Below are 14,381 nucleotides of genomic sequence, written 5' to 3' on the forward strand. Positions count from 1 at the left end.
TGGGCTCACAAGCAAAAAAAAACATTTCAATGAAACATATGAAATAGATTCTATCAGTAGTGTCATTTTAACAGGCATCTTATTTCAAGCCCCTGTTTCAGAGGAAAAAGTGACACTTAAGTTGTATCACTCCTGTACAGCTGTAACATATAATTGAATTTATCTGTGAAACAAATTGATTTGCATCATCCCACAATCTCAAGATTCATTTATGAAGATTCTTATATTCATCACTGTCTTGATTGTTTTTTTAAGTAACAGGCATTTGTTTTGCTGTACATACAATAAAGAATTGGGACAGTTGATGATTGAGAATAGAGTATATTATGATTTAATGATATTTTTTTATAGGAACCACTTAAAGAAAGAGAGCAATGGAGGAGGAATAAGAGAGTTTGTGAGGAGGAGAACGTTCTGTGTCAGATGGTGCCCACTTCCATGAGCCTCGCAGCTGTTCTATTCTTATGAACCCTCATTTACATACTCAACAGTTGGGCTGGTGTTAAAAGACATTTGTTTGTCAAATCATACCCCAGTGCTAAATATTCTGTATTTAAAACACTCCTTTCACTTCTAAGTAAGTCCTTATTCAGCATTTAAGAAGCTGGACACGTCTGCAAACTTAGTTTTGTTTTTTTTGAGGGATTGTTTTTGATGAAAAGTGAAAGCAGAAGTGTGGTTTGGTGCTCTGGCAGCGAAGACCCTCATCCAATCAGATTGCAGCATATTTGTGGAAGAGTATTGAGTATTGACTCCAGCAGAGGAAGAGTTAGCTGCCCGTCGTGTGTGCACCAGCTCCTCTCCCTTCTCTGCTTTTTCTTTCCCTGGGAATAGGAAGCAAAGCATTTTCACACTAATGATGCAAATACCCAGCATGCAGTTCTTACAAACGGCGTTTCCTGTTCTGCACAATTTCACTGCATTCCCTTCATTCCCGACGTTCCCTCTGGGGGATTCTGTTCAGTGCACCCGGTTCTCCTTGGAACCCTGTGAAACAATCACGCTTAAAAAAAATAAAAAAAATAAATAAAGGTTGCGGCAAGCGTCATCTTCTCCCTCCAGCCCCACCCTGATCCCTAAATATAGACTCGCTGTGTTTTTGCTTCAAAAGACTGCACTGAACTTTCGCATGGCCCGACATCACCCGTCGCACACTCGGCTCTCCCCGCTCCAGCGCCGTTCCTGTGGGAAGGATGGAGCGGGGTGCCATGGCAACCAGCAGTCCCGAATGGGCTCTGGTCGAGTGCACTTAGAAGTACAGTAGGGAAGGGAGCTAACTTAACAAGAGTGCAGTACGCCGCTGCTGCTGCTGCTGCTGCTGCTGCTGCTGCTGCTGCTGCTGCTGCTGACGGAGGGGTGGAGTGGAGCAGAGCGGCAGAGAGGCTGCATCTGGGCGGATGCTAAGCTGACATAGCAAGCTAATCTCCAGCATTTAGGATGCCAGGCAGCGCTCAGATTTTCCGCCCTCCTACCCCGAGGCGTATTTAGGAGGTGAGAATAATGCACCGAGGAGAAACTTGGGATTGAAGAAAAAGGAAATCTCTCTGGCAGGCAAGGTTTTTTTATTTTATTTTTTTTATTCAGCTTAGTCACTCTTATGAAGGCAAATGTGAGGCGAGGTAGGAAAACATCAGAGGAGCCACTGATCTGAAGCTTTGAAAGCTCTTTAAATGTAAGAAATACTGAAGAGAAGTCTGTTTTCCTCAGGGCCGAGGTGATTATTATCATTGTCGAGCTCTCCGTTTAAGGTTACTGTTACTTTTTGTCCTCTAAATTAGTGAGAGAGTGAGAGAGAGAAGAAGCGGAACATCCTCACATTTGTGACGGATGAGTGACTTAAATAGTTGATCCATTGTCAATGTTTTTATTTATTTATTTTTGGCTGATTGATTAACCAATCAATTGTTGTCAGCTCTTGTTTTATTGAAGCAGTATCTCAGAGATTGGATTTTACCTTAATTCATGTAATAGACAGGACAATGCTGGCAGACATTGAAGTGTAAAAAAAGTAAAAGAACCACACTATCTCCAAAATGTGTCCAAATCAAAAGTATATAGCTAATGCTCCTGTCAGACTTTTATAATTATATATTTTATTGTTATTACTGATGCATTTAAGTAGCATTTTAATGTTTTTTTAGAGTCTTGTTTAAACTATACTTTTGGGTAGTTATTCCAATATATTGTATAAGGTACACAATAGTTACTTTACTTGCTATTTAAACAATGTTTCAAATAAGATAAAAGACATTAAATTCATTTATTTCATTATTGCTCTCGTAAATTATGAAACCTTTCATTAAATACTTGACGGCTAAGTTCTGTTTTTGTGATCACGATGAGATGTGCCGTATCAATATCAGCCTCCATCCTCAGTGTTGCTTTTGAATCCTCAAATAGCTAAAGCCTCTCCAGTGGCAGCGTGGCCTCCATCGTCTGCGAGAGATCGTTCTGTATCCCCAAGGTGACAGGTTCGATCCCCGCCGTGGGCAGAGAGTCTATGAACAGCTGTGTGTCCCTGAGCAACACGCTGAACTGAACACACTCAGTCATTGCAAGTTGCTTTGAAGAGTCCCAGCTTAATACCCTAAAATATAAATGTAATTGTAACCCAGTGGTGGAACTCCCTCGGAGAGTGCTGACACACATACACACACATACACACACACACACACACACACACACACACACACACACATACAGCTACCCCCCCCCCCCCCCTTACTCTCTATAAACTGTATGAAGTGAGGATTATTTGGCTATCAGGGTTCAAACATAATGTAAAACATAAACATTTGTTTCTTGAAAATGTAAATACAGATTCTGGAATTAAGAACAGTATTCATGCAAATTACTGGTTTCATTTGAAAGCTATTTTTTTTATTATATATAATTTAAAGGAAGATGACGTCTCCGTTCCTAATCCCGCCCACGAAGCTGCAATTGACTCTGTGGTTTTGGGGGAAAACAGAAGTCAATAAGCACAAAACCCAACCTGTGTGAATCAAGCGGTGGCTGAACCCTTCTCTTTTTACTCGTGCATTACAGTAATGCAGGAATAGACGGACCTTTGCAGAACTTCTAAGGTAGAAGACGACAGTTTGGGCTTCACTTCTAACGCGCCTGTCAGATTTATTGTCAAAGACCACACCTTCCTCTAAACATTGAAATCTTTTGATTTAAGGTATGACGTAAGATATGTTTTTTTACCTCCTTCTCATGCTCTTCTTCTTGTTATCGGACATATTGTGCCACATTTTTACGTGAGTGATCTAACGGCCGCTCTCATCTGGAATGCGTGAAAAAGCAACGCAGCTGTCACTTTGAGCTTAAGTGTGTAGTTTGCCACCATTAGAAGCAAAGACCCAGGCATCTAAAAAGGGGTTTTGAATCTGGATTTGGCTGTATGAAAATACATTTCTGTTGCCGCAGATGTGTCCTGGATGAATCCGCGCAGTGAAAGAGGACAGTGTTTATGATTCAACACATGTCTCCTGTGTGCTCACAGCAGTGGAGTAACACTACGGTGCCTTCTTCAGAATGGACACCGGTTATTTCCAGCATCACTCTTTCTCTCTCACTCTCTATCTTCTCTCAATCTGTCATGCACACATACACACGAATGTACAGACGCACACACACACACACACGCACACACACACGCACACACACACACACACACACACACACACACACACACACACACACACACACACACACACACACACACTTGATGTTTCTATATTCTCCCTTGCAAAGGCTGATAATCTCCATTTATCAGTCGCTCTCCATTTTGCACTTTATCTCAAACACGCTATCTCTTCCTTGAATAAACAGCCATTTGTGCTGTCGACCTGGCACACACACACACACACACACACACACACACACACACACACACACACACACACACACACACACATATATACACACAGATTTTCTCCCTGATCTCTCACTCAGCCATTCACTCAATGTCTTTGTGCTGTCACTCAGTTTGAAATGAAAATGTTGATGCGGCCGCCATCGGCGCCTCATGTTTACTGAACGCTACACTCCTGATTTTTATCTGTAACATATTATGATAATTTCCAATATCTCCTTTACCCTTATGTCCTCCGTTTCTCCTCTTCATCTGCTTTCTCCTGCCCGGGGCCCCAGACACTCCAAACTCTCTGAACTCCTCTGGGCTTTTCCTCTGTGGCCGGTAGGGCGTCCGAGGCTCCAAACAGCTGTTCTATAATTATACAAGCAGCAGGAGTCGGTCGATCAATACTCCTTTTACTCTTTTCCTCCACCCGGGCGGCCTGGTGGTTAGCGAGGCCGCCCTGTAATCGGAAGGTCACAGGTTTAATCCCCGCAACAGCCGACGTGTCCGTCAGCCCCCGTGTGCTCTGCTGGAGCGTCCTTGACTCTGACATTGCTCACTCGTCTTCTGACTACTGTTTAATTGCCTTAAGGTATTTGTGGAAGTGGATTTATTCCAGATAAGCAGGAGTCCCACGTCAGTTTCACTGTCAAGTATTTATGCTTGACAGTGCTCTTAGAAATATATAAAATGCCTACATGTGAATGAGATGACCCTGAGACAACGGTGTCATTATGATAAATGAATGGAAATATTGGCGATCTCGATCAAAAAAGTGGTTGCTTTACAGCCCAGCTTCCCTTAACATTAACATCACATCCGCTGTATCGTAACTTAACTGTTATTGGGGCTGATTCATTTAATGTGCTTGTTTATCAAATTTGCATTAAAGGAATAATTTGATCATTTGGCAAAGAGTTGGATGAGAAAATGATATCACTCTCATGTCTGTCTGGTCAATATGTGGGCTACAGCCAGCAGATGGGTAGCTTAGTTTAGCTGAAAGACTTGAAACAGTCGGAAACAGCCGGCCTGGTTTTGTCCAAAGGTAACAGAATCTGCCCTCCAGCACCTATAAAGCTCACTAATGAACATGCTATGTCTGGATTAGTTTATTCCCAATTTATAAAGAGTATAAAAACTAGAATAAAGTTGTTTTTTTGTCAGGGCCAGAGTGCCTCTTTCCTCCCGTTTCCAGTCTTTATGCTACGCTATGCTAACCTGCTGCTGGCTCCAGTTTTAATATAGTATTGATCTCCTCTTCTATCTGTCGGCAATCAATCACAGCAGTGTTTTTCCCAAAGTATTAAGCTGTTTTCATCGATAATATTTTGCATTGAGGTAGCTCCATCCTGCCTTCGGAGCTAGCGTTAGCATGAGCAGCTAAAGTGCTGTCCTGAGCTTTAAATCAAACAGTTTCTTTACTTTGAAGTTGCATTGTTTCTTTGGATGATTTGATTTGAAAACGTCACATCTCTCGTCGGATCGTTTTTTTTAATCAAACGAAGCAGCAAGCATCATTTCATGTGGAAACGGTCCGACGCTGTAACTATCGAGAGAGGAATGAGGTTGAGGCGGGATGCTTCCTCCACTGCGGTCTCCTGCTTTTCGAGGTGCCGAGGCTTTCGATGTTAATTTAGAAGAAATAAAGTGATTTTGAAAATCATTACACATAGCACCTTTTATAATTAAGAGTCCTATTGTCCGCCTAGAGGTCAAAAAATGTCCCGCAGTGGTAATGAGGTTGTCTCGAATTCAACGTGATCTGATCTGTAATCAGCAGGCATGCTCAACGGCAGGATGTGTGTGCGTGCCAGAATAATAATGCCCTGTGTTTCTGTGTGTGTGTTCCCTGCCTTGTCCTTGGCTATAAGAGCACAGGGAAAAGTTGAATTTTCACCTTGAAAATGCATTAATCCCGCTGAGTCCCAGAACAATGAAAAAAAGATATTGCCAGTAGGTTGATATAATCTTTTCTGTCAGTACACATTAAATTGTTTGTTGAACACTGAAACGAGTTGGATTTCTGCCACGGGAAGTGATTAATGAAAGTGTTTAATCTCACTTGGCATGAAGCAAGAATAAGTCGCTGTCTAACAACGGCACTTTTTTTTTCCCCCCCTCAGTTTGTTGCAAAATGCTGCATTTTTTTTGTTTTCAACATGTCAGTGAAACTTCCACCTTCTATTCCTCTCATCCTCGACTGACAAGTGGCATGTTTGATAACTTTCATCTCCTCTGCTTCTCTCCATGGCTTTCTCCTTTAACCTGGCTCCCAGGAATGCAATAAACCACAGGTACGGTAACTATTGACAATGTTGTTTGGTGTTTTTTTCTCTCTCTCTCTCTCTCTCTGTGTGTGTGTGTGTGTGTGTGTGTGTGTGTGTGTGTGTGTGTGTGTGTGTGTGTGTGTGTGTGTGTGTGTGTGTGTGTGTGTGTGTGTGTGTGTGTGTGTGTGTGTGTGTGTGTGTGTGTGTGTGTGTGTGTGTGTTTCCTAGCTCTCTGTGTTTGTGTTCCCTGCTGGTGGTTTTTTTTTATCTGCGTCTGTTTCTCATTTGTCGTCGTATCTGTAGCTTCTGGTAGACTCCCTTAATAAAAACCTTTCATTTGCTGGCATTGAGGCTGATAAAGTCAAAGAGGGAAACCAATTGTGTATCACCATGACATCAACAGCAACATGAATTGAATTCTTAAAAAAAAAAAAAAAAAAAAAAAAAAAAAAAAAAAAAACGCTCTTCCCTTTTGCTTCCATACACATTATCCTGTTTGATCTGAAGAATGAACATGCCTAGCTGAGAATGGACTCCATCATGTTGCCGGGTGATGACAGAGACATGATGCACATCTCTCTGGTTCAGCTTACGGGCCTGTAAACTGAGATAATGGCAACAATTAAGCTGATTGAGGTGCATCATTTTTTTCCCCAAACGCTGTGCCGCTCTGCTGATGTGCTCAATAATGGTATTGACTGTCTTTGGGGCGCTATGGATTATCATCATTCCTGCTGTGTGGGTGTGGTTGTGTCGGGGGTCTTGCCTCCAATGTGGAGATGATCTACTGATGGTGCCGTTAATGTGCTAAGTGTTTGATTATGATGGCTTTGAAAGACATTTACCCAAGCATAACACAGCCGTTTGAAAGATGAATCTACCGTTTGTGCTGCATGCAAACATAGAATCCCCGATGGGTTTATGTCATATCTCGGCGTTTCATCACCGAGTCGTGCCGTGCCCGGGGTCAGAAGTGGATGGCGAGGAAGAGGGTTTGCAGAGATCAGAGCTTAAGGTGTGGAGCAGTTCAGCCCCTGCTGGGAAAAAGGCGGTTGCAGGGAGAACAAACCTGCCACTCTCAGGCCGCAGAAAGAAAAAAAAAAAAAAAAAAAAAAAAAAGCTGAGCTCCTATTTTTAGAGCTGTCCTTTGTGACAACCTGCTCTGCTTCAGCTGTGCCCAGATACAAAAGCCTGTGAAAAGACATTGTGTATGAACCGCGGCGGTGAAAGAAGAAACGGTTCATTGAACACTTTTTTCCGAGCTTTTATACCTCCAGCATTCCTTAATCTTTGTGTGTTTGTTTGGAATTACTCTTTTATAGGGCTGCAGCTATTATTTATTTATTCATTAATCTGTCAGAAAAATCCATCAATCATTTGGTACAAGCAAAATGTCTCAAATCCAAGCTGATATTATCCAAACAGTCCAAAACCTAAATATATACAGTTTACTCTGATTTGAGAAGCAAATATTTTGATTAGGAAATGACTCAAACCACAAATAAATTATTGAAATACTACATTTTCTCTCCATCGACAAATTGATCGTTTCAGCTTCATTTTTATCTGCAAATACAGTAAAGACGACTCGAATGTCTAAAAGTCAGGATGAGGGGTCATAGTTCATGTATTTCCTTTATTATATAATAAATATACATTTTTTTTTTGTTCCGTTGTGTCTTTCTTTGTTAAATTGAGCGTCTCATTCCCAGCACAAACACCAAAAGCTCAATCTGTGTTTATAGTTATAAATAACCAAATATCAGACGTTGACAGAAATAGAACAGATATTTTCGGGAGTGTTGGTACTCGATAGCGGTCCAGCTGAAAATCGTGCCTCATGCAAATGAGGGAAAAAAAAAAAAAAAAACGAGCTGCTCATTCACAAGCGGCTGCGGTTCATTCCTCACCCGGCGATATAGAACACGCTTCCTGACATTTGATTTGCTTTTCATGTCAATTTTGACATTCAAAAGACCTTTTTATGAAGTTGAGTATTTTCAAAAGGCTTGGCAGATGACATTTCTTTCTTTTTTTACGGTAATGAGCCTGCATGGCGAGGATAACAAAGTATGCTGTTGTTTTGTAGTTTGTGTCACATAAAGGTGATTTTAAAATCCCTCATAGCAGAGCTGTTTGAGCTGCTCTGTGTTCAGCATGTTAGACAAGGCTGGATGCTGCAGGACACACTTGATATATGCATAATGATTCTTAGTCTGCTGGTCTGGTTAAGTAATAGTTCAAATATGTTTTGTATGAGTCTAAAAATACAATGTGCAGAGAAGTGTCTGGCTTCACGTCGGGTGCACTTACTCTCTTAATGTGTAAAAGGAGGAGAATATGACTCACTCACAATCACAATGGGTTTTGGTGTTTCACAATCACAATGGGTTTTGGTGTTTCTAGCTCAGTTTGACACAGCAGTCTGACTTGCAGACATAAAAAAAAAAATAGACTTTTCTTAAATATTCGCACTAGATTGTTGTATCTAAACATTTTTTTTACATGGGACAAACTGTTAAGCTGCAAAAGATGATATCAGTTAACACATCAGATTCCACAAAACCTCAATCTATCAAATTACATTTCAGAAGAAGCTTTAAATCTTGACTATTCACAGTCTCCACCATCAACTGTTTGTAGTTATCATCAAGTTATTTTTTAGTATGTTGTCGTTAACTTCTTGATGTTCCCCTACTCGTGTTTGTATCTGTGATACATACGCTCCAGCGCTGAAAGCGTTGTGACTGCATTACGTTCTGGTTCATTGAGGCTACTGTTTGTGGGGAAACTGCCTCTTGTGTGAAGGATTTCATCCTGTGTGGTTTTACAAAGGTGGTGCATATCATACAATAATGCCAGAGTGTCACTATTTGACCAGTTATCTTCTAAAGTTCGCTCTGCTAAGGCCTGTAGTGTTTTTTTTTTTAGTAGAATATGTATATTGCCAATTGATTGCCGTGGAATTTCATGATAGACCCTTACGACTTTGGTAATCTCTTCATTTTTAATTTAGTGTCATCACCAGATAAAAGATGTTACTATTCCAATACTTACTTTTATGACCAGATGACTACAAAACTAATGACATTACCCATCAGCCCCAGGTGCACTCTGTGTGTAGCGCTAAATTGTATGGCTTTGCGATGAACTAAAATAGAGAACGAGGTGAAAATAGTCCCTGCTAAACATCTGCATGTGAGTATTGTCTTTGTGAGATGCTGATGATGACATTTAGCTAAGCTTTCCTTTCTCTCCATTTCTTTCTGATACGTAAAGAAGAGAAACGGGAACATTGGGCAAGAAACACAGAGGTGACTCCTTCCCGCCCCCACATAACACAGTTAAAGACTTCCAGTTCATTACCTTCCACAGTGACTCTATAACCCGATCCGGAAACTTCTAGTTACTGATCAACTTCTCGCTCACTCGCCTACAGTCTTACTTTGCAACTTCTTCTCCAAGAGCTTCTCTTTTCATGCACTGTGGGGTTTTTTGGGATTCATGCACTCTGCAGCAGGTGCACAGGCTCCGACAGATGTTTCGCCCCTGTGAAACCTGCGTGTGCAATCTTTGAAAACGTGTCTGGCTGCCTGTGTTTTCTGCCAAATTATTTTGAGAGCGGCGTGCAGGTGACAACGACTCGATAAGTGAAATAATCCCCGGGCTGCCGCTGCTATGAAATCCTAGTGTCTTTATTAGATCATCTCTCTCGCTCTAACAATGCTATTTAGAGCCGTCGTAATGGGAGCGACTTCAAGGATTAATGCACAGAGCTGGCACTCAGGAGCTCTGTGTGTTTCCTCCCCGTGAGGCCTCCTGTTGGTTTATTAACAAATTCAGTCAGTAAGGATCGACACAGATCAATGAATCACTATGTTGGGATTGATCCTGTAATAGCCAGTGTGTGTCTATGAGAAGTTCAAGTCTTCTTGAGGAAAGTTACTGAAAAACTACCGCCTCACTCATTGCAAGTCAAGTGAGATTTGGGACGTTTCTTTGTCTGGTGGTGAGATATGATTTAGTTGTGTTAGTTTTTTTTTTTAGAAGCTAAGTGGTTGTTCCTAAAGGCATCAGATGACCAAAGTGCTGTTTTTTTTCTGACTTTCTTGCTATCCTAATCTTCTTGGTTAAAAACTAAACAGATTTCTCTTATGAACTGCAGAATATTATATTTTTCTTATTGTCAAAAACATCACATGAAAACGAACAAGTATTGATCCTACTCACAAGAATCGTCCGTGTATCCAATCTGATATATTTTATTCCCCCGTGCTTCATCAAAACAAATAATGTAGCCGCACCGTTGAACTCGTTGACATGTTCCTTCATTACCATGAACTTAGTCACAATAATCATCCTGCTGCTTTAAATAACTACCCCCGGTACATAAATTATGTATTAATGCGCAGCTGAAAATAGTCCCTATCAAATGCGATATTTAAGACTAACACATATTCAGGGGGCTGGAGTGCTACAAACAAGGGAAACAAGTCTGCAGAATTAGGCCAGTATATTATAGTATATTATTAGATATGTATGGGTAAGAGGACACATTAAAGTCCCTGTAGACAGAATTCTGGGTGAGGAACAAAAACACTGAATGAGCAGCTGAGCCCCAGACATGCGGTCCAGATGTGACAAAAGCTTGCTGGTTTGTTTGTGGGGCTCTTTTAGGCTGTTTTGGGAGCATGTGTCTGACTATATAATCACTGTAAGTGAATGATACAACCATTATTCTCATGCTTTACCATGCCGAATGACATGAAATGTTTTTTTTTATCTCAGCTGTGTCATGATTTGAATGCAGAAACATCTCGTCTTGCATCAAATCATCAGCAGAATGCTTCAAATGCGAGCTAGTGCCTTATACCGTATTTATTAACAAAGATCTGAATTAGGGAATCAAAGGAGGTAGATGGCAGATTTTTCCATACATTTTCATCCTTTTATCAGCCTTGAAACACTAGCCTTTTGTGTGTGTGTGTGTGTGTGTGTGTGTGTGTGTATGTATGTGTGTGTGTGTGTGTGTGTGTGTGTGTGTGTGTGTGTGTGTGTGTGTGTGTGTGGGGGTGTGTGTGTGTGTCGTGATGGTGTCATCCAGCAGCGTAATGATGTTTTTATGGCTCTAACGCTACGCATCAGCAGGCAAAACACCATCACATGGCCGACCCTATAAACACATCGCACAGCAGCCACGCCGGGGTTCACAGACTGTTTACAAATGGCAGATGAGGCTCCGCCCCCACCCCCATCCCCCCTTCAACCCATGCATCTAACACACACACACACACACACACACTGCTATTGAGCACGAGTGCATTAATGTTATTCTCAAGTGGTGTTCTTTCACGTCACTGTCACCATCCTCTAAGATCGATGCTCCCGTGTTTCTCTCCCTTTACACTTAGCTACTGATTAGTCAGTAAAAAAAGAAAATAAAAAAAAAAAGATTAATTGGCTTGTTTGTTCCTAGAACGCTTTAGAACGAGGGGGTTGGGCAGGAAGGTCTGCTATTCCCCAGACACGACCCCTCGTTGCCGCGGTGATGTAATGATGCCCCTCTCCTCTTTCCCTCCCGCCCCGGTGATTGCCGGAGATCTTAATGACCGGGCTGCAAAGCAAAAGCACCTGAGCTTTTTTTTTTTTTTTTTTTTTTTTTTTGTTGTTGTGATACATTACATCATGGCTCGGGGCAGGAGGGGTGATGTCATACCGGGTCTTCAGCTTCCCTCCCTCCCCCTCACCTCCTCCCACTCAGCTCCCCATTACGCTGACTGGAGCCGCTCCAAAACCAGCAAGTAGTACGCTGCTCTCTAGACATTGTCTGTCCTAGCATAACAAAAAGATCCAGCCTCAGCAAGAAAGAAATGAATCAAATGCTTTATTGGTTATTGCATTAGCTGTTATGGTTAGATATTGATATTTGTGGGAGTTGGTATGTACAATTTTAAGCGCAATTTTGACCTGATACTCCAGATTCAGCATCTTGGTTCTTGTATATAAATAATGTAGAGCTGCAACTTATTACTATTTTCCAGTCGGCGGATTTTTGAGCTTTTTGTTTAATCTGTAAAATGACAAAAAAAGAAATTGCAAAAGCAAAAAAATCACGTGACAAGGTCCCAGAACTCAAGGCATCTTACATTTTCGGAAACCACAGTCCAAAGCTTAAACATATACAATATAATATCATAAAATAGAGAACAACTGCTCAGATCAGTGAATTGTTGCCATTTTTGCTCAATAAATAACTTCTAAATATCAATGAATTAATCATCTAGTTGTAGTAGTTTCAGTGCTAAAATGATGGTTTAGTGTCTCATTTCTTAATATGCACAGTATTGCAGCTTCATACAGTTATGCAAATAACTACATGACTGCTATTGAGAACGACATGACGACTTCTTTTCGAGGCGTGACGCTTCTTGATGAAGCGTGCTATCATGTGTAAATTATGGCAGCTCTAGTTGGCAGTATTAAGTCCTTTGTGTCCTGGTTGTGAACTGAATTAATATTTATTTGCAATGTGGATATGAACTCCAGCAGCTCTGGTTTCTATTGTCTTGTTTGGCCTTTAAACCCCTCCATTGTTCCCTGTGACGCCTCTCAGTCCTTTAAAGTGCCGTCCTCGTATCTCAGTCTGTCAGGAGACCTTCATATATATATATATATATATATATATATATATATATATATATATATATATATGGGCCCTTCCATGGATCCAATATCCAGAGTCTCCAGAGGCATGGCCTGCCACCTGAGCACACACACACACACACACACACACACACACACACACACACACACACACACACATACACACATTATACACACACATGTTCTTTTACCCTCTTGCTCTCATGTGTTTGCGTTTTGTTTATTTGTCGGTGACGCTGCTGCTCATTGTACTACAGCTGAGGGAAGGTGAAGTGGAAGTCTATTGCCACTTCTCACACACACACACACACACACACACACACACACACACACACACACACACACACACACACACACACACACACACACACGTCTACCCTCCCTCCTCCATTTTCGCCCTCGTCTCGCTGCTTCCGTCGCCACAGCAACTGAAAGCCCTGGAGGGTGTGTAGGGGGCTGGATGGCGTAGGGGAGGGGGGTGGTGGTGGTGGTGGTGGGGGGGGTGGTGATGCTCGTGCTCACCCAGTTGCCATGGCTATTCCAGCTGAGTGACAGTGACATCATCGCTGCCAGCCTCTGTGTTCATTTTGAATACTCTCTACTCTCACAGCTCCTTTCCCCTCCGTCTCCTCAGAAAAAACCCGATTCCACTCTCTCTCTCTCTCTCTCTCTCTCTCTCTTCATTTCTCTGTGTCTGCCTCTTTTACTCGCCCTCTCGAGAGGAAGCGCTGCTGTCTCCGTTTCTGTCTCCCCCCCCCGCCCAGGAAATGGCTTTCCTTCACTCTCGTTACTATGCCAACCGGCTCTTGTGCCGAAGTGAGCGTGATAATGGCATTACGCGCACTGTGCTCCTCTCCTCCCTCCGTTCCTTTCATCCCTCTGTCATCCATCCATCCATCCATCCATCTACCGATCTGTCTACCTTTTTTGAAACGTATTTCTCTTCCTCCCACCTCTCCACTGTGCATCGCCCGCACCACCACCCCCCCACCACCACCTGACGATTTGCTCTTTGTGTCACCTCACATCATCTCTTCCCTCTCATCCCTCCTCCTCCTCCTCCTCACTTTCATTTTTCTTTCATTTTTTTTTTTTTTTTTTTTTTTTCATCCGCCCTTTCTTTCTATCTTCCTGTCGTGTGTGTGTGTGTGTGTGTGTGTGTGTGTGTGTGTGTGTGTGTGTGTGTGTGTGTGTGTGTGTGTGTGTGTGTGTGTGTGTGTGTGTGTGTGTGTGTGTGTGTGTGTGTGTGTGTGTGTGTGTGTTGTGGGGGCACATCCATAGTGGCTGCTCTTACAGCATCACTGTCTGGCAGGGAGGAGGTCCTTACCCCCACCACCACCACACCTCCTCCTCTTCCTCCTCCCCTCCCCCCCCCCCCTCCCCTCCTCCTCCACCCCTGACACACATACACACATCCTCCTCCCTCCCTTGCTCCCGTTCCAAACAAACCCCTGGCTTTAACGTACAGTATCTCGGTGGAGGCTGCAGGCGTCTCGGTCTTCAAATAATGTAATGGTGCATAAAGGCGTCTGTGTGTGCGGGAGGGGAGAAAGCGAGAGAAAGAGAGAGAGAGAGAGAGAGAG

At 42.4% G+C, this 14,381-nt stretch overlaps 1 protein-coding gene across 1 annotated transcript in view; it reads left to right on the forward strand.

Moving 5' to 3' along the window:
- rapgef2b (Rap guanine nucleotide exchange factor 2b) overlaps positions 1 to 14,381 on the forward strand; it is a 104,795-nt gene that overhangs the window by 57,271 nt on the left and 33,143 nt on the right.

Source organism: Anoplopoma fimbria, chromosome 4 (genome assembly GCF_027596085.1).
Source record: "Anoplopoma fimbria isolate UVic2021 breed Golden Eagle Sablefish chromosome 4, Afim_UVic_2022, whole genome shotgun sequence".
Classification (NCBI taxonomy): Eukaryota; Metazoa; Chordata; class Actinopteri; order Perciformes; family Anoplopomatidae; genus Anoplopoma; species Anoplopoma fimbria.